Source organism: Dipodomys merriami, unplaced genomic scaffold (genome assembly GCF_024711535.1).
Source record: "Dipodomys merriami isolate MVZ:Mamm:240054 unplaced genomic scaffold, mDipMer1.0.p SCAF_781, whole genome shotgun sequence".
NCBI lineage: Eukaryota > Metazoa > Chordata > Mammalia > Rodentia > Heteromyidae > Dipodomys > Dipodomys merriami.
The window spans coordinates 322248-341681 of NW_027206381.1; the positions used below are offsets into that span (position 1 = coordinate 322248).

Here is a 19434-nt window from a genome sequence, read left to right on the forward strand (position 1 = left end):
ATTATTTATGGCTCATCTCATCTGTATATGGCTTATATCATCATTTGTTCCTCGCTAACCTATAATGTAAGGAAGCCCTAAAGTTTTAACAGAAACTGTGGAATTAACAAAGTCTTAACTCTTCACTCTGCTTCTTTACACAAAGAATTTGCAAATTATCATTAGTAAAATTTCTATAAACTCTGAAATGTACACACTTAGTAGTATATGCTGCTACAATAAATCTTAAATACTTTATGGAAAATTTTTATGACCTGTCATACAGTCTTAATTTTGGCATATATATAAGCAAATTCCCAAAATTAAAAATATTTAAAACATTAAAACTTTTAACAAACCTTAACACTTGCTTCAATGTTCATTATGAGAGGTGCCTTGTATAGAATAATTGAATTCCTCCTCTTACACATCTCTTGAACAACAAATATCTGGAATTATATTGTTTTTGACATGCCAATCTTGACTTTATTCATAAATGTGTGCTTATATAAGAAACACATGGTTTTAAAATTTCACAACAATTCTTTACAACTTACTTTTTGTTGAATTGTTTAGTTTAAGAAAATCAATTACACTTTATATATAAAAAATGTTCTGTGCTCAATTCGGCAGCACATACACTAAAATTGAAATGATACAGAGAAGAGTACCATGGCCCCTGTGCAAAGATGACAAGCAAATTCATGAAGTGTTCCATATTTTTACAACAGACGATGGAGTGGATGTGGCCAGAAAGGAACCCTACTGCATTCGAACCATACTGCATTCTTGGGTGGGAGTGTAAACTTGTTCAGCTACTTCGGAAAGGAGTATGAAGGTTCCTCAAAAGATTCCACATAGCGCTCCCCTATGACCCAACAAATACTTCTTCTGGGCATTTACCCAAATGATCACAAACAAGACCATACTAAAACTACTAGCACTACTATATTTATTGCAGCATTATTTACCATAGCTAAAATATGGAACCAACATTGATGCCTCTCAGTACATGAATGGATCAAGAAAATGTTATAGAGAGATAAATAGATAGATAGATTGATTGATTGATTTCCATTGTGTGTGTGTGTGTGTGTGTGTGTGTGTGTGTGTGTGTGTGTGTGTGTGTGTGTGTGTGTGTGAGAATAGGAATTCTATACCTCCATCTGAAAGAATGACATTGCCCAATTTGTTAGGAAATGGAAAGGCTTGGAAAAAATTATATTAGTGAAGTAAGCCAAGTCCAAAGAAACATAGGTCCCATGGTTTCCCTTATTTGCAATAAATAATATATGTCTGAGATAAGCAGAAAAGGTCAAAAGCTATGGGCATATGACCATATAAGATGATGTTAAATGAAATGACCCCCAAAGTAAGTACACAAGTGGGTTTTTTTCTTGCTTGCTATTATTTCAAACGTATTTATAATGTACGATGTATTTTATTGTTTCTTTATATGTTCCTCGCCCACAGTATAACCTCTGTTTTCACTGTATTTGATTTTGGTGCACCTTAATCTTGTATATACACTTAGCTAATTGGGGAGGGGAAAGAAGAAACAAAATGGTTAACTAGGAATACTGGTCGACCCATTGTGACAATGAGATGCACAAGACACTATGTTGAAAGTTGAACTTTACAATTTAGGTGGGGTTGGGGGGGATGAAGGGGAGTGTACTTGTAGAGGTGTGAGGAAGGGATGGTGGGGGAAAAAACAAAGGAGGAGGTAACAATGCCTGAGAGGAAATGGACTCATTACCTTGCTCATGTAACTGAAACCCCTCTGTATGGTATTTTAACAATAAAATACATATAAAAATGTTCCGAGATGGAAAAGTTTATTTCCCCTATTATACCCATATAATATCATTAACTAAGAAATTAATGCAAAACACTGACGTGAATAAGTGTGTGAGTGTGTGTGTATGTGTGTGTGCCTGCATGTTGGCGTGCTCAGAGTTTGAACTTAGGGCTTTAAGGTCTTGCTAGGCCTTTCCCCTCTAGTTTGGTGAGCTAGTATATTAGCTACATCTCCATTCATGCTCTTTTCTAGTTCATTAAAATTTTTGAAAAATAATGTCATGATTTTTTGCTCTGATTGGTTTCCAAATGTTATCCACAGAACTCAGCCTTCTGAGTACATATCCTGAGTAGTCAGGATTACAAGGGTGACCAACCAGCACAAGGCTTTCAGAAACATATTAAATGTAGAAGAAAATTTACTTCATGAGTGTTTGTTTTATCATCTACATTTAAAGCATTTTGGAGTGATTATATGTGAATTTATTTCCTTTTTGGATTCTTAAAAGACAGTACGTGATGATATTTAAAAATTTTACTACTTTTTAAAAAGGAAACTGGAAATGTGGAACAGAAGAAATTTGGCTCTCTTTGGACCTCAATTTATAAGCTCATCTCTGTGCATGATAACCCAATGTCACCAACACAGTCTGTGTTGAAGACAAAATGTGGCAGAAAACAAACACCCTTGGCAACAATTGCTATGGTATTATTTCTTGGACAATATGTATATTGAATTGAGTGTGTAAGAGAATGGAGAGATTTTACCTACCTTTTTTGTATTGCTGAAAGACTTTTGGAAACTTTGACTGATTTCCTTCCTCATTGTGTGACTTTGGACCGTGCACTTAGTGCCTTTAATTAAAATTTTTCCCAACATTATAATGGTAATAACATTAGCATTACAGCAAATATTATCTTAAGAATTAAGAGGTATGACACTGGTGAAATAATTAAGTTTCTATGAATAAGCTTTGAGTTTGGTCAGCAATTTTTAATACTAAATATAATTCCATATGTATTACAGAAACCATTACATGTAGAGAGAAACCAGAACTAATGTTATCAATTGACTGTGATCTGCTTTCAAGGAAGCCAGGTGGATAACTTCTCATGCTGTAATTCAAACTGGTTATCTTGTCTTGATATTGTAAAAATATCAGGGACAGAATAATGAAGAAATGTTGTGCACTGAGCTGAAGCGCATATGAAAATGTGCAAAACTGATAAAACGTAAACTTATCTGAGCAGTATATTGTGTTTTACATCATTTAAGTTACATTGCAAAGATAGGGAGACCTAGAAGAATGAATTCTCCTTTTGATACCCTATCATAGGGACTTAGAAGGATGAACTTACCTCATGCTTGAAGAGGCATCATCGGATGAGAGGAACAGTGTTTTTTTGTTTGCTTCCTTCCATTTATTATTCAGTTTGAAATCTGAACTACTTGAAACTGAAGGAAACCAAGAGAAATCAGACATGCAGGCTTTGGAAAGAGCAATAAACATAAAATAAAATAAATATAGCCTTGTAAAAGGTCAAACTAAATTGAGTTTTATAGTCTCAAGTGATCTAAGCAATATCATGATATTGAAAATTTTAAAATGTTAGGAGTTGCTTAATTTTTTCCTTTCTACTACCTTGAATTAATTATTGATTTTGTATAGAGAGCTTAAAGATGAGATTAACAAGTAACATGAATAAAAATGGACAAAAGTTCTGAATAGGCCTGTTTTCCAAAAAGCCCTGAAAATCACAGTGGGTTTACAAAGTTGTGTTTAATACCATTTCTATGCTGGCTTAGTGAACAGAAGTCATTAGAGAAATGCAATTCAAAATTACTATGATACTACTTCATAACTATTATAACTCTTACAAAAAACCCCAAAAGAACCAGGTGTGGTGGTAAAGGTTTGTAATTCCAAGCATTTAGGAGGTTGGACTAAGAGGAATTGAGTCTAAAGCCAGTCTGGGTTACTTCACCTATTAGAAACATGCACTTTCATAAAACTCAAAAGGTAATAATGTTGGTGAGAGTATGGAGAAAAGAAAATTCTATACACTCTTGGTCAAAATACAGGCTCGTATTCTAGTTGTAGAAATTAGTATGCATTTTCTAAAAAAATGCAAAGTTGAAATATCATCTGACTCACCAATCATGTGATTGTTTCTCTCTGGGTAACTCGTAAATATATTCGTAGTTCATTGTTATTCACATTATTCACAACAGCAGCCAAGATATACTTCGAAGTTAAGTGTTCAAATTCACACAATTAAAGCAACTCTGGTACATGCACAAATACATGTTCTGTTTCATCCTTAAAATAGCAAGATACTTCTCCCATTAGCCACAACTTACAATGACCAGAAAGATGTAATCTGAATGAACCAAAATTTTGTCTTCTGATCTTTGTAATACTACACACACGCAAACACACCAACCTCAAACATTAAGAGAGAATTTTTTTTTAAAGTAAAGCAAACTGGAATCACTAGGGCATTTAGATCACAATGTAGAAGATAGTAGATATGAAGGATAACCAAGTACAGAGTTGTAATGTACAAGATGAGGTTACAGGGGACTACAGTGGCCTTACAAAGGAATGAAGCTAAGTAAGTAGGAGTTGTTCTTCCGAATGAAGCTAAATAAATAGGAGTTGTTCTTCCGAGTAGGGTTTGCTCTTTAAAGTTGTTCTTCCTTCAGTAATGGATGAGATTAATGTAATTCTTTAAATATACCTGCCTGTTTGCAGAAATAATATCAAACAATATAGCAATAATGTTCTATGCTCAACATAGAACAAAATGTCAAATTAAAATACATGAGATTATTCTTGATATAAACTAATTATTACAAATAAGGGAAAACCTGAGACCTATGTTTCTTTAAGTCTGGCTTACTTCACTTAATATTTTTTCCAAGATCTTCCATTTCCTTACAAATGAGGTGGTATCATTCTTTCTGATGGAAGCATAGTATTCCACATGCATGTGTAAGTGTGTGTGTATGAGAGAGTGACATTTTCTTCATTCATCTACTGAGGTGCATCTGGGTTGATATCATATCTTAGCTATGGTAAATAATACTGTGATAAACACAATTGTGCTGGTAGCTTTAGTGTGGCCTTGTTTGTTGTCACGTGGGTAAATGCCCAGAAGTGGTATTAGTGGGTAATAGGGAAGCATTATTGTGTACATCAAGGATAATCTTAGTAGATGAGCAGAATAGCTCACTATCTACTTACATATGATTTTTTTTTTTTTGGTCGGTCGTGGGGCCTGAACTCTGGGTCTGGGCACCGTCCCTGAGCTCTTCAGCTCAAGGTTAGCGTTCTACCACTTGAGACACAGTGCCACTTCCGGCCTTTTTCTGCTTATGTGGTGCTGAGGAATCGAACCCAGGGCCTCATGCATGCAAGGCAAGCATTCTTACCACTGAGCCACCTTCCCAGCCCTACATATGATCTTATAAGGTGATTCCAAGTGAAATGAACTCAAAGACATGTTTTTGTTGTTGTTCTTAATGTAGTATGTGATTTCTTTTTATCTTTTGTGTTTTCCCCACCAATGTTTATCCCCTGTAGTCACTGTATTTGATTTTGATACCCTGGTTATTGTAAATATGTTGATCTGAACTAGGAAAGGGAAAGGTGAATAAACAAAATAGTGAGACAAAGGACAAAGGGGGAACCTATGCAAACGAGATACTCACAATATTTTGGAAATAATCTTGGGGGATGTTAGGAAGGAAGAGGGAGTAACATGGGGGAAGTGGTAACAAGTTAGAAAAAAATGAATTCACTAACTTACTTATGTAAATCTAACCCCTCTGTACATTAACTTGATAATAAAATTTAAATAAAAATAAAATACATGAGAGCAGCAATACAGGAGATGAGAGTGGGGAAAATATTGTACTATACAGAGAAAAGTAGAACAGCTGTGGAGTACAGTGGTTTCACTGTAACATAGGAAGTGATAAACTAGCATACACCTTTTCACCCACATGTCAGTCACTAAACAGGGAAAACAAAATGCAAACTCAGTAAAACAATAGAGATAAAATAGAAAAATAAACAATTAAGGTGAAGAGATGAATTGGACCAAGAATAACAAATGACACAGGAAGCAAATAAGCTGGTAAGTTTAAAAAATATTACCCATAATAGTATTTTTTACATCACAATTTGTTAGAACTATAATTCAAATCACAGTTTAATAATATATTATTTTAATAATGTTATTATTACTGATTTAATATTGAATGTTTAACATATAATTTTAATTTTAGTAGATATAGAAAAGAAGAAAGTGAAACTAATTTTAATAATATATTTCATGAATTGTAAAATTGAGAAGCATTAGAATTTAAACAATCATATCATTATTTCAATAATAAATCATCATTTCATTTTTGTGAATTAATTTAATTATTCAGTTTATTCTACACTTAGCACTCATCATAACATCAAATAATAAATTATTGCATATGACTCTTGGTATTAGGTGAAAAGGCTCAACACTGTGGTAAAATTCACACCACACATTCTCCAGGCAGTGTATGAGGGTATGACTCCTCTTGTCTAGCTTAAATTGTGGAAATTTGATTACTACATGCATGTTAAATTCCTGTCTAGGAGACATCCATAAAATTATATACATCCATAAAATTATATACAGTATTTCATATGATGCTTATAGAACATATTCATTAAATTTTTATTTTGTGCCAAATAAATATTTGTAGAGAGACTGAATTTCTGAGTACATGATGGTGTATGTGTGCCAGATAATACATATTGAGGCTTATTTTATATTTCTCACATTGTTTCAATAGTTGGATTTAATTTTCCATAAGGTGTTAAGTGTATTATATTGGATATATGAAAGTAATGAATGTTTATTACATTAATCCATTGTCACTTGTCTAATCCCAAGTATAAATTATCCATGTGTTTGAAGTAATGAAAAAAACAACAGATATAAGCAAGATAAATCTGTCTAATCCCAAGTACAAATTATCCATGTGTTTGAAATAATGAAAATAACAACAAATATAAGCAAGATAAATCAGACTCTAGATAAGTATTTCCTCCTTTATTTTGATAGTTGGACCTCTTTTACAATACAGTATATTCTTGGGAAAATGTGCTCCACGCTGACCACAACTGAAGAGTATTATGATTTGATCTATCCTAAGAGAAAAAAGGAAGGTAATCCTTCCTTCCAAACTTCTGCTCCCAGAGATGTGACCTGTTTTATGGTAGTGACTTGAAAATGAACATTTTTCACAGTCAACTTTGAAAAGCCATCTTGATAGACCATTGTTAGAGAGGATTATTCATGGTTTTGCAAGGATGCCAGATTGGCTCATTTTGAAACAATGAAAACAGGAATTTCGTCAGCTGTTTTTGTTTCTTTAGGAGAAAAACCTATTGAGTATAGGCCAGGGAATCATTGGGACCCAGTGAAGCTACTACCTTGAATAGTAATCCTAGACCTCTAAAAAATATACTCCAGTAAGCACAGCCAGTCAGAGCTGCTATCACAGCCTACATGAAGTCAGGCAAATAACAGAAGATGAGAGCCATTTAACTGATAAAAACATATTTTTATGAGTCAGACTGAAATGAGACTCTAGAGAGAGGGTCAGAAATACTGATTAGAGAGATTAAATTTGTCACACAAAGATTGGAAAATAGAATTCCTTGTAGAACAAATAAATCATAGAAAGCCTGTGCATGTAAGAATAAGACAGCAGACCAAATTCCAGAAATGCACATTTTCTTAGAGGACAGCTTAATGAATTATCAATGGAAATCTTTGGATTCTTAAATATTTGACCACATGTGGGAGAAGGCCAATTACTGAAGAGAAAGAAAATGTCATCACTCTGTTAGGAGGTTCAATATCACGTTACGAAGTAATCAAGCACAGACTTGTAATAAAAAGAGAAAAAAATAATTTTTCCAAATGAGGGGCTCATTTGATTTTATTTAGTAGTTCTTAATTTATTTGCTAGCAATTCCCATACAATTGATCCAGTCCCACATCTGAGTTGATATTTACTGAAGTATTCCCACATGAAGGAAAAGAGAAAATTTACAAATGTATGATGAAATGAATTGAGGGTGACGTGTTCTAATACTGATATCTGACCTTTAGACACAGGAGAAGAGGTGGATTCACTTTTTATATAAAAATCCCCCATTTCTTAGCCTGGTGCCAGACGCTCACAGCTGTAATCCTAGCTACTCCGGAAGCTGAGATCTGAGGACTGCTGTTCAAAGACAGCTGGGGCACCTGAGACTGTTATCTCATTGAACCACCAGAAAACCAGAAGTGGCACTGTGGCTCAAGAGGTGGAGAACTGACCTTCAGTTGAAGAGCTTAGGAACAGGTCCCACTCCCATAGTTAAAGACCAACAACAACAACAAAAAATCCCCCTTCTCTTGGACTGCCTACATCTTTTCCTAACATTCAACAAAAAGCCCTTTTATCACCTGCTACATTTAAGTCCTAAACTAACTACTGCCAATAGAATGATGTGGTATCTGATGTGAAAAGGTTCATATTTGCGGAAACAAATACCAACAGGGTTAACATTTTTCCCATTCCTTGAACTCTTTCTCTGGGCCCTGAACATGGTTATGTGGTAGCTTTAATGTGAGCTTGTTTGTTATTTATTGGATTACTGCCCAGGAGGGGAATTAATGAGTCATAGGGGAGATTTATGTTTAGTCTTTTGAGTACTCTCCATACTGCATTACAGAGTGATTGAAAAAGTTTAATTTGGAAGGGAGTTCCGGGAAGATGGCAGAGGAGAAGCTGGAGGCTAAACAAGCTCTCTTATACAAAGCAGTTTTAGTGTTCCAGTGAACAGTCCTAAGCCAGAGAATCACACCAAGTGTGCCATCACAGGACAGAGAGGGAAAATCCAGGCAAGGAGATAGATCTAAACACTTGCCAGCAGATGCTACTGTGGCTGCAGTGGTGGTGAAAATGGCCATAGCTGCCATACCTGCAACACAGAGAGTCCAGGACAAAGGAGTCAGATGCGGCAGGCGAGCAGATTCTACTCAATATCAGCAAGAAGCAACAAGGAGCAAACATTTCATCCTGCAGTTCACAGACCAGAGACAACACAGGAACCAAGACTCCACGTGGGTAGAAGCCTTAAATCCTCACTCCTTCTCAGGGAGCAGAGGAGGAAAGGCCACCCCCCCCACTACCAGAGATCTCCATCTTTGATACTGACACAGGCCAGGCTGAGCTGCTAGCTCCAACTCAGGTCTTGGAAGAAAACTAGCGTCATTTAGCAGGTCACAAGAACCTAAACTGACCGGCCAGACTCAGCTCCACCCAGGGAAAAGTCACCCAGCTCTGGATGCCAATTCCAGGAGTGGCTTTCTTCACTTGGTAAACAGAGCCAGAGGCTGCCCCTCCCTTTAGGAGCCTTGACAATCAATTGAAATTCAGTAAACAGGAACCCTGAGAATGGCTCCAGGCTGGGCTTTGTGAGTCTCTCACTAACCCCTCAGGGAAAAGCTACTGATGGCTGAAAGGCCTCAACACCACCCAGAATTTAGAATCATCACAGCATCTCCAAACTTGAGGAAAGAGACATCTCCCTCTTTTGTGATACTCAAAGCAGATCTCCCTCCCATTGAACTAGCCTGGGAGGAGGATCACAAAATCTGGGTAAAGCAGAGCATTTTTCTGCCTACTCAAACTGACTTAAGAAACCAACCAAGCCACAGGAAAATCAAACACCACAAGCAGACCAGAGACTACAACAAGTGGCTGGTTATGGACACAAGGGAGATAAAGGATCTTCACACCCCTCCAATAAAATTAAAGAACTTTTTTTTCTTTTTTGGGGGTACATTTTAATAAAAATTTTTTTTCTAAAATTTTTTTAATTCTTAATTTTTACCTTTTTAAAAAATTGTTTTCTAGGGCTGGGAAGGTGGCTCAGTGGTAGAGCGCTTGCCTTGCATGCATGAGGCCCTGGGTTCGATTCCCCAGCACCACATAAGCAAAAAGAAAAAAAGCCAGAAGTGGCGCTGTGGCTCAAGTGGTAGAGCGCTAGCCTTGAGCTGAAGAGCTGAGGGACAGCGCCCAGACCCACAGTTCAGGCCCCACAACTGGACCAAAAAAAAATTGTTTTCTAGTAACATTTTTTCTTCCTCTTATAATTTTTATTTGGGGAGTATATGTGTGTGTGCGTTTTTTTTCTTTCTTTTTAAAAGTTTATTTTTTTTGTTGTTTTTTGTTTAGCTCTCCTGAATATTTGATCTTTTTTTCTTTCTTCCTCAATGTTTTCACCTTTTCTTCTCTTCATTCTTCTTTGTGTGACTTAATTGCTGTTCTGCACATCCTCAGATATACTCATAGTCAATTATTAGACCTTATCCCCCATTGTGTACACACTTAATCCAGAAATTTAATACTCAATTCAAAACCTCTTAGACTTAAATTCCTTAATAGCACTATGACTCTTTATACCTGTATAATAATTTCAGTATTTTTATTTTTAATTTTTCATGTTTCCATTATTTCCCTCCCCTTCGCTCATTGTATCCACTTCTTCTCTGTGTATTTTGTTTTAATTCTGCATAATTTTTAAGCACTACAATTTTTATTTTTTAATTTTTGCTTTTCTATTTTTTCTTGCCTCTTTTTTCTCTTTGTCTTTCTTCTTTTTTTCTCTCTCTCTGCTTTCATCCTATCCAAACTATTTCCCACTTTGAGATTAGGACTTAGTTAAGTAAACTCTCCCTGTGCCTTCCTACATCTTTTTATTCCTATTTTTACCCACATCTCTCCTCAACATAATAATTTCTCGTATGCCAAATATTTCTTTGGGGTTTGTAGCCCATTAATATATAATTGTTTGATGTTGAATACATATATCTGATGAACTAGATTGTATCTGCAGACTTTGGACTGTGCAAGTACAGACTTTGATTGATGCGTGCCTTAAGATAGTGTTCTAGCACAAAACTGGTGTTACTTTCATCCTAAATGAGCAGAGTGAGCTGGAAAAACACATAAAAAAATGGAAAGTCCGCGTATCTCAACTCCAAGTCATGATAATCAGGGGACAGAACAGATAATGAATAATCCAGAGGAGAGTTCACAGAGAGCTCTACAAACACTGCTGGCAACAATGGTAAATGAAAAGATTGAAAACATACAAAGGATTCTGTATGAGCGTGATAGGGAGAGAGAGGAGGCAAACCAAAGGTTAATGCGGGAATATCATGAGCCTGAGGAAGCTAATCAAAAACCGATACAGAAATTGAATGACCGGCTGGAGACCACTCCAAAAGAAAGGCAGGAATGGCATGAGCACGTTGAGAACACTGAAAGAGAAATACAACAATGGCGTGAATGTGAGGAAGCTAAGCAAAGAATAATACAGGAATTGAGAGAACAGGACGAGAATACACAAAGATCACTAAAGGCATTCAGGAATCCATTAACAAAGAGCTGAAGGAAGTCATGGAGACCACAAAGGGAATGCTGAATGGCACCCAACAGAAGGAATGGGAGTCCAACGAAATCATAACCAATCAACTAAATTATTTGAGAATAAACACTGAACACCAAATTAAGGGAGTAAAAAAGCTCATACAAGTCTAGAACAAAGCTTCAACAAAGAATTTGAAGGCATCAAAACTGAACAATTGGGGAAATGAGATAAAAAAACAAATAGAAAGTCTTTACCGCAGGTTAGACCATGCAGAAGATAGAACCTCGGGGATTGAAGACAGCCTAGATATTGTGGAGAAAGAACATACAACAATCCAAGACAAGTCCAAGAAATATGATAGATCTATTCAAGACTTGGAAGACACCACAGAAGACCTAATCTGAGGATAATGGGTGTAGACGAGCACCTAGAAATAGGAGTTAATGATCTAGGAAATTTGTTTAACAGGGACCTAGTAGAGAACTTCCCAAACATGCAAAAAATAGGCCTATTCAGATATAAGAAGCTTTTAGAACACCAAATAGACGAAACCAGAATAGGACATCCCACCATCACATTATAATCCAAACAGGATCAATTCAGACCAAGGAAAAGATCCTTAAAGCTGTCAAGGAGAAAAGACCAATCATCTATACAGGGAAATCCATTAGAATCACCTCTGATTTCTCAGCAGCGACTATCAAAGCAATGAGAGACTGGAATGATGTATGCCATGTCCTAAAGACAAAAACTGTCAACCAAGAATACTGTACCCAGCTAAACTCTCCTTCATAACTGAAGGCCAAATAAAATCCTTTCATAGCAAAGAAAAATTGAAACAGTATATCTCCAACAAACCATCCCTACAAAATATTCTTAAAGATGTCCTACACATAGAAACCAACAAGACCACAATAAAGGCCAAGAAACTGCCCCCAAACTGAGAATCCAAGAACTATAGCAAGAACCCAGTACCTCTAGCCCCCATGAAGGTGGATTAAATGGCAGGATCTCCCAAATACTTCTCAGTCCTATCTCTCAATATTAACTGACTTAATCCAAGTAAGCGACATATACTGTCTAGTTGGATTAGAAATCAAGATCCTTCTATCTGCTGCCTTCAGGAGTCACATCTTGCCCGTAAAAACAAACACATTTTCAATGTTAAAGGTTGGAACAAAATCTACCAAGCAAACGGCCCCCAGAAACAAGCGGGAGTTGCAATCCTAATATCAGATAAAATAGACTTCAAATTAAAACTCGTGAGAAGAGATATTGAAGGTCGCTACATACTAATTAAGGGATCTCTCTTTCAGGAGGATATTACAATTCTAAATATCTACTCGCCAAACAATGGAGCAACCAAATTTATCCAAGAAACACTACTTTCCCTCAAATCTAATATAACTACAAAGACATTAATTGTTGGGGATTTTAACACACCACTCTCCCCACTAGATAGATCAACTCGGCAAAACTCAACAGAGAAACTACAGATCTAAACAGCTGCAAAGATCAACTAGATTTAACAGATATCTACCGAACATTTCACCCAGCAGCATCAGAATACACGTTATTCTCAGCAGCACATGGAACATTGTCTAAAATAGACCACATTTAAGCCACAGAGCAAACTTGTCCAAATTCAGAAACATTGAAGTTATATCTTGCATTCTCTCTGACCACAAGGGAATAAAATTAGAACTCAACACCAAAAGCCACCAAAGAAAGTCTCCTATCACATGGAGGCTGAACAACACACTGCTGAATCATGAGTTGGTCATGGAAGAGATTAGATAGGAAATTCAAATGTTCATGCTATTCAAAAAAATGAGCACACAAATTACGAGCTCCTCTGGGATATAGTAAAGGCAGTACTCAGAGGCAAGTTTATAACTCTGAGTTCCTACATCAACAAATTCGAGACAACTGAAACCAACAATTTAATGAGACATCTGAACCTCCTTGAAAAAGAGCAGCAAGATAAACCCCAATCCAGTAGACGGGAAGAAATAATTAAAATTAAATCAGAATTAAATTAATTAGAATCCAAAAAAACTATAGAAAGAATCAACAAAACAAAGAGTTGGTTCTTCGAAAAAATTAACAAAATTGACAGACGCTTAGCAAACCTTATGAGAAAAAGAAGAGAACACACCCAAATAAATAAACTCAGAGATGAGAATGGGAAACATCACCACGGAAACAACCAAGATTCAAAATATTATGAGGGAATACTTCTCAAAATTTTATGCTAATAAGTTTGAGAACTTGACAGAAATGGACCTTTTCCTAGCAAATATTGACATGCCAAAACTAAACCAAGATGAGTTAAACCAGATTAACAGGCCGATATCAAGCTTTGAAATAGAAACAGCCATTACAGTCCTCCCAGCTAAGAAAAGTCCTGGACCAGATGGTTTTACCGCGGAATTCTACAAGGCCATCAAAGAAGAGCTCACACCAATACTCCTCCAACTCTTCAATGAAATTGAAAGAGGAAGTTCACTACCGAACACATTCTATGAAGCCTTCATAACCCTCATCCCAAAACCAGGCAGGGACTCATCAAAGAAAGAGAACTATAGACCCATTTTTTTGATGAACATTGATGCAAAACTTTTCAACAAAATTTTGGCCAACCGACTTCAACAATTCATCCAAAATATCATACACCATGATCAAACAGGATTCATTTCAGGGATGCAAAGCTGGTTCAATATACCCAAATCAATTAATATTATTCATCACATCAACAGAAGCAAGAATAAGAACCACATGGTTATCTCAATAGATGCAGAAAAAGCATTCGACAAGATCCAACACTCCTTTATGATGAAGGTTTTGGAAAAATTAGGAATCCATGGAACATTCCTCAATACAATAAAGGCTGTCTAGGACAAACCTACAGCCAGCATTATACTTAATGGTGAAAAACTTAAGCCATTTCCTCTGAACCCAGGAACAAGGCAAGGATGTCCACTCTCACCTCTTCTCTTCAATCTAGTATTAGAATGCCTAGCTACAGCAATAAGACAAGATGCAGACATAAAGGGGATCCAAATAGGGAAAGAAGAAATAAAACTCTCCCTCTTTGCAGATGACATGATTTGTATCTAAAGAATCCCATAGACTCCACGCCCAAATTACTGAAGCTGATTCAAAACTTTGGCAAACTAGCAGGGTATAAAATTAACCCCCCAAAATCAATGGCCTTTCTGTATGCCAACGATGAGAAAAGTGTGGCTGAAATTAGGAAAGCAACTCCATTTGTAATAGCCCCCCCAAAAATAAAATACCTAAGAATTAACCTAACCAAACAAGTGAAGGACATTTATGATGAAAACTTTAAAATCTTGAGAAAGGAAATCAACCCAGAACTTAAAAAATTGCAAACCTCCCATGCTCCTGGATTGGAAAGATTAACATCGTGAAAATGGCAATACTTCCCAAGGCTATCTACAAATTCAACGTGATACCTATCAAAATTCCAACCTCATTATTCAAGGAAATAGAAGAGGCAATCCAAAAATTCATATGGAACAAAAAAGGACTCCGAATAGCAAAAACGCTCCTCATTGGAAAGAACACTGCTGGAGAAATATCAATACCAAATTTCAAACTCTACTATAAAGCCATAGTAATCAAAACAGCTTGGTATTGGCATAAGAACACACATCAGTAACAATGGAAAAAAATTGAAAACCCAGAAATGAACCTACAGACCTATAGCCATCTAATCTTCGATAAGGGAGCTAAAACAATAGAGTGGAACAAAGACAGCCTATTCAGTAAATGGTGCTGGCAAAATTGGTTAACTACTTGTAGAAAACAAAATGTCATGTCAAAAGCAGCTTTACAATGTCGGTGTGGGGGTGGGGGAGGAGGGTATAATTGGGTGGGGGGAGGGGGGAGGCTGGGAAGGGAGGTGAAGGGTAAACAAAGGAGGAGGCTGCAATGCTTGGTAAGAAATGTATGCATTATCCTCCCCATGTAATTGTAGCCCCTCTGTACAGTATGTTCTCAAATAAAATAAAATTAAATTAAAAAAAAATACCTAAAGCTAGATCCTTATATAACGCCCTGCACCATAATCAACTCCAAATGGATCAAAGACCTCCAAGGCAAAGCAGACACTCTGAAAACATTACAGGATGGAATAGGAGAAAACCTAGGTCTCCTTGGCTCAGTCCGAAAATTTCTGAATAGAGACCCAGAAACACAACAAATCAAAGAAAGGTTGGACAAATGGGATTGCATAAAGTTGCAGAGCTTCTGCCTGGCAAAGGACATAGCTAGCACGATCAATAGAAAGCCCACCGATTGGGAGAACATCTTTACTAGCCATATAACTGACAAGGGTCTCATATCTAAAATATAATTGGAACTCAAAATATTAAATCCCCCAACAACAAATCCTCAAAGAAACAACTGCCAAATAAACAAGTGGGTGAAAGACTTAAAGAGAAACTTCTATGAAGAAGAAAGAAGGATGGCCAATTGACACATGAAGAAATGCTCAACCTCCCTAGCCATAAAAGAAATGCAAATCAAAATAACCTTGAGATACCACCTCACTCCAGTTAGAATGGCAAAAATCAACAACTCTAACAACCACAGATGCTGGAGGGGATTTGGACAGAAGGGAAACTTACTTCATTGTTGGTGGGAATGTAAATTTGTTCAACCACTTTGGAAAGCAGTATGGAGGTTCCTCAAAAGACTCCACATAGAACTCCCCTATGACCCAGCAATCCCACTTTTGGGCATTTACCCAAATGTTTACAAACAAGACCACACTAAAGCTACCAGCACAACTATGTTTATTGCAGCATTATTTACCATAGCTAAGATCTGGAACCAACCAAGATGCCCCTCAGTAGATGAATGGATCAAGAAAATGTGGTATATATACACAATGGAATTCTATGCCTCCATAAGAAAGAATGACATTGCCCCATTTGTTAGGAAATGGAAAGACTTGGAAAAAATTATATTAAGCGAAATAAGACAGGCTCAAAGAAACACAGGCCCCATCGTTTATCTTATTTGCAATATCTAGTATATGTATGAGTCAAGCGAAAAAGGTCAGATAATGTGATGTTAGGAAAATAAACCCTTAGATATTTATTTTAATGTTTTTTTCTTTCATGCATGTGTTTCTAACGCATTTATAATATTATTTCTTTGTTGCTTTGTATGTCCCACCCCAACAATATAACCCCTGCTTTCACTATATTTGATGTCAGTATAACTTGTGGAGGAGATGGGGAAATACAATTCGTTTAAGGATACAGGTGGACCTGTTGCAACAATGAGAAATACAAGTTGTCATCTCGAAAAGGAGCTTTACCATGTTGATGTGAGGTGGGGGTTGGGAGGATTGGGACTGGAGGGGGGGGGAGGGGGGAGGCTGGGAAGGGATGTGAAGGATAAACAAAGGAGGAGGCGGCAATGCTTGGTAAGAAATGTACGCATTACCCTGCCCATGTAATTGTATCCCCTCTGTACAGAATGTTCACAAATAAAATAAAATAAATTAAAAAAAAAAGAAAATGAGCTTTACAACGTTGGTGTGGGTGGGGAGAGGGGGGAGGTATGGGTGGGGGCGGTGGGAGGGGAGGCTGGGAAGGGATGTGAAGGGTAAACAAAGGAAGAGTCTGCAATACTTGATAAGAAATGTACGCATTATCCTGCCCATGTAATAGTAACCCCTCTGTAAGGTATTTTAACAATAAAATGTGATTTATTCAAAAGTACTATAAAAATTCATAAAAGGATTTGTGATCAGAAGTGATAGGTAAGAAAAGTAACTGTAACTATATATGTAAATTGAGCTTTCAATATAGGATGACAAGTTTTCAATAAATGAGCCTATAGGATATGATTTTTTTTTTTTTTGTCGGTCGTGGGGCTTGAACTCTGGGCTTGGGCGCAGTCCCTCAGCTCTTCAGCTCAAGGCGAGCGCTCTACCACTTGAGCTACAGCGCCACTTCCGGTTTTCTGGTGGTTTATTGGAGATAGTAGTCTCACGGTCTCTCCTGCCTGGGCTGGCTTTGAACCGCAATCCTCAGATCTCAGCCTCCTGAGTAGCTAGGATTACTGGCGTGAGCCACCAGCTCCTGGATAGGATATGATTTTTGTATCTCTAACGCACATCCAGTATTCTACATTTTCCCACATTGTCTTGTTTTCTTACCTCTATTCCTGATCAATATTCTACTTTCATGATGTCAATTGCTACTAAAATAACAAGTTGGATTTTTTGGTTTCTAGATCCAATAAATTTTAGTAATTTGGAATAGTATCATAAATTCATAGAGTTTGACTTGAATGTCAAGTTTGAGGATACTGTATTCAGAGTACTGTGAATTCGCCTGAGGCAGCCAGGAACATATTCTGAATACACAAACCCCCCGGGACCCCCAGCTAAACAGGCCATAGCCAAGAGAGGAGATGGGGCAGCTCCCATCCTCAACCTTCTTTCTCTGGCACCTGCTATAGCATATGTTCAGCTCAACTTGGTGGAAGGGAGGACTGGCAGATGGTATAGAACCTGGGAAGAGGTGGTGGGACCAATTTATCTCAAAATAGGGCTGTCCTGGAATGGCTGCCTCAGGGGTCAGAGTTGAAAATGGAAAAGCAAGGAATGAAGAACAGGGGTCTCACTTACCTCATGATGTCCTCTGAGGATGGCTCCAACAGCTGGGCCCACACTTAGCAGGAAGGTCATGTGGTATAGCTGAAGATCACTCAGGCTTCCCCAGCTGCTGTGGCAGGCATAAAACCTGTTGAAAGAAGGAGGCAAGGGCTGCACCTCAAGCCCCATAAATGCCAGTGAACATAGAGAAAACAAGTAATCCTGAAGCTCTACAACCCTTGCTGGGAGGGTAGGCAGGGCAAACTCCATTCTTCATTCATTAGGAATCTAGGGCATTGAATGACCAATTCCTTAAAATACCTATATTGCTTATATTGTAATGCAAATCTCAGTAATATTAATATGAATATATCTCTGAGTCTGCAACCACCACAACTGGGTTCAGACCAGTTTGGCACCACTTATGTGTGTTGTGTGTGGACACACACACACACACACACACACACACACACACACACACACACACACACACACATTCCCTCTCCTGAACATGTTCTCATAGGAGGGGTTGAACCAGGAAGTGGACAGGGAGGAGAAGAGAGAGTGGGACACTGGGGACTAAGGTGAATGGGGTTGAAGGTGGTCAGGGAAAGGGGATCAGCTGGGAGGAGTTACGCCCCACTTACCTAAATTCATGGCTGTCCAGGATGGCTCCTCGAGATGGGCCCACACTCACGAGGAAAGTGGAGGTCCCCCATGTTGACATTGAAGAGTCAGCAATATTAGCTCCAGTACCAGCAGATGCAGTGGAACTGAACAACAAGCATGTTACAAAGTGGAATGGTAGACAGGAAAGACTCTGAACCCCTGCTTTCTTTCTCCAATGATTATTTTGCCTTGGTTCAGTCCAATTGCATCATCTTCATATGTGCATGCCATGCACATCCTCTCACTCAGCAGGGGAAGGAATGGGGGAAGGATGGGAATGGGTGGCAGAGGAAGCAAGGGATGGAGGATGGAGTGAGGAAAGCAAAGGTTAAGGAAGCAACTGGAGTGAGGAAGCATGGTTTGGGGTGGGCAGGGGAAACAATTGATTGTGGGAAGGGGAAATATGGGGTGTGGGTGGGGATAGCAGAGGTTTAGTGAGGAAGAAGGACACAGGTGGACAACTTGGCAATAGAAAGGAGGAGAAGAAGACAGGTTCAGCCCACTTAATATTTAAGAGCCATGTCCCAGGGATGGCTCCTGTTGAGGAACAGAGGAGAGAATGGAGAAAAGGGTAATGGAGGGGAGTGAGAGGTGGCACTCACTTACATTGACTCTGGGTCTTTGCTGATTGCTCCAGCAGTTGATTCCACAGTGACCTTGAAAGTGGAGATCAGCTGGCTGGTGAAGCCAAAGAGGGCCTGGGGAACCACGTCCCTCTAACAGATGCAGCACCAGTTGGGAGAGGTGGCATCTTCCTCAGCTCCAACTGCTGGAGGCGCAGCAGTTGCTTCATAGCAACCGTGACTACTGGGGGCTAACCAGAAGGGTTGGGGTTTAACTATAAGCTCCTATCTTCCTTCTATG

At 37.9% G+C, this 19434-nt stretch overlaps 1 non-coding gene across 1 annotated transcript; it reads left to right on the forward strand.

The window, feature by feature from the left end:
• Positions 1–596: 596 nt before the first annotated feature.
• LOC138818848 (U6 spliceosomal RNA) lies at positions 597–703 on the forward strand. The gene has a single exon (XR_011369231.1). It is a non-coding gene; the product is annotated as a U6 spliceosomal RNA (small nuclear RNA).
• Positions 704–19434: the final 18731 nt, after the last annotated feature.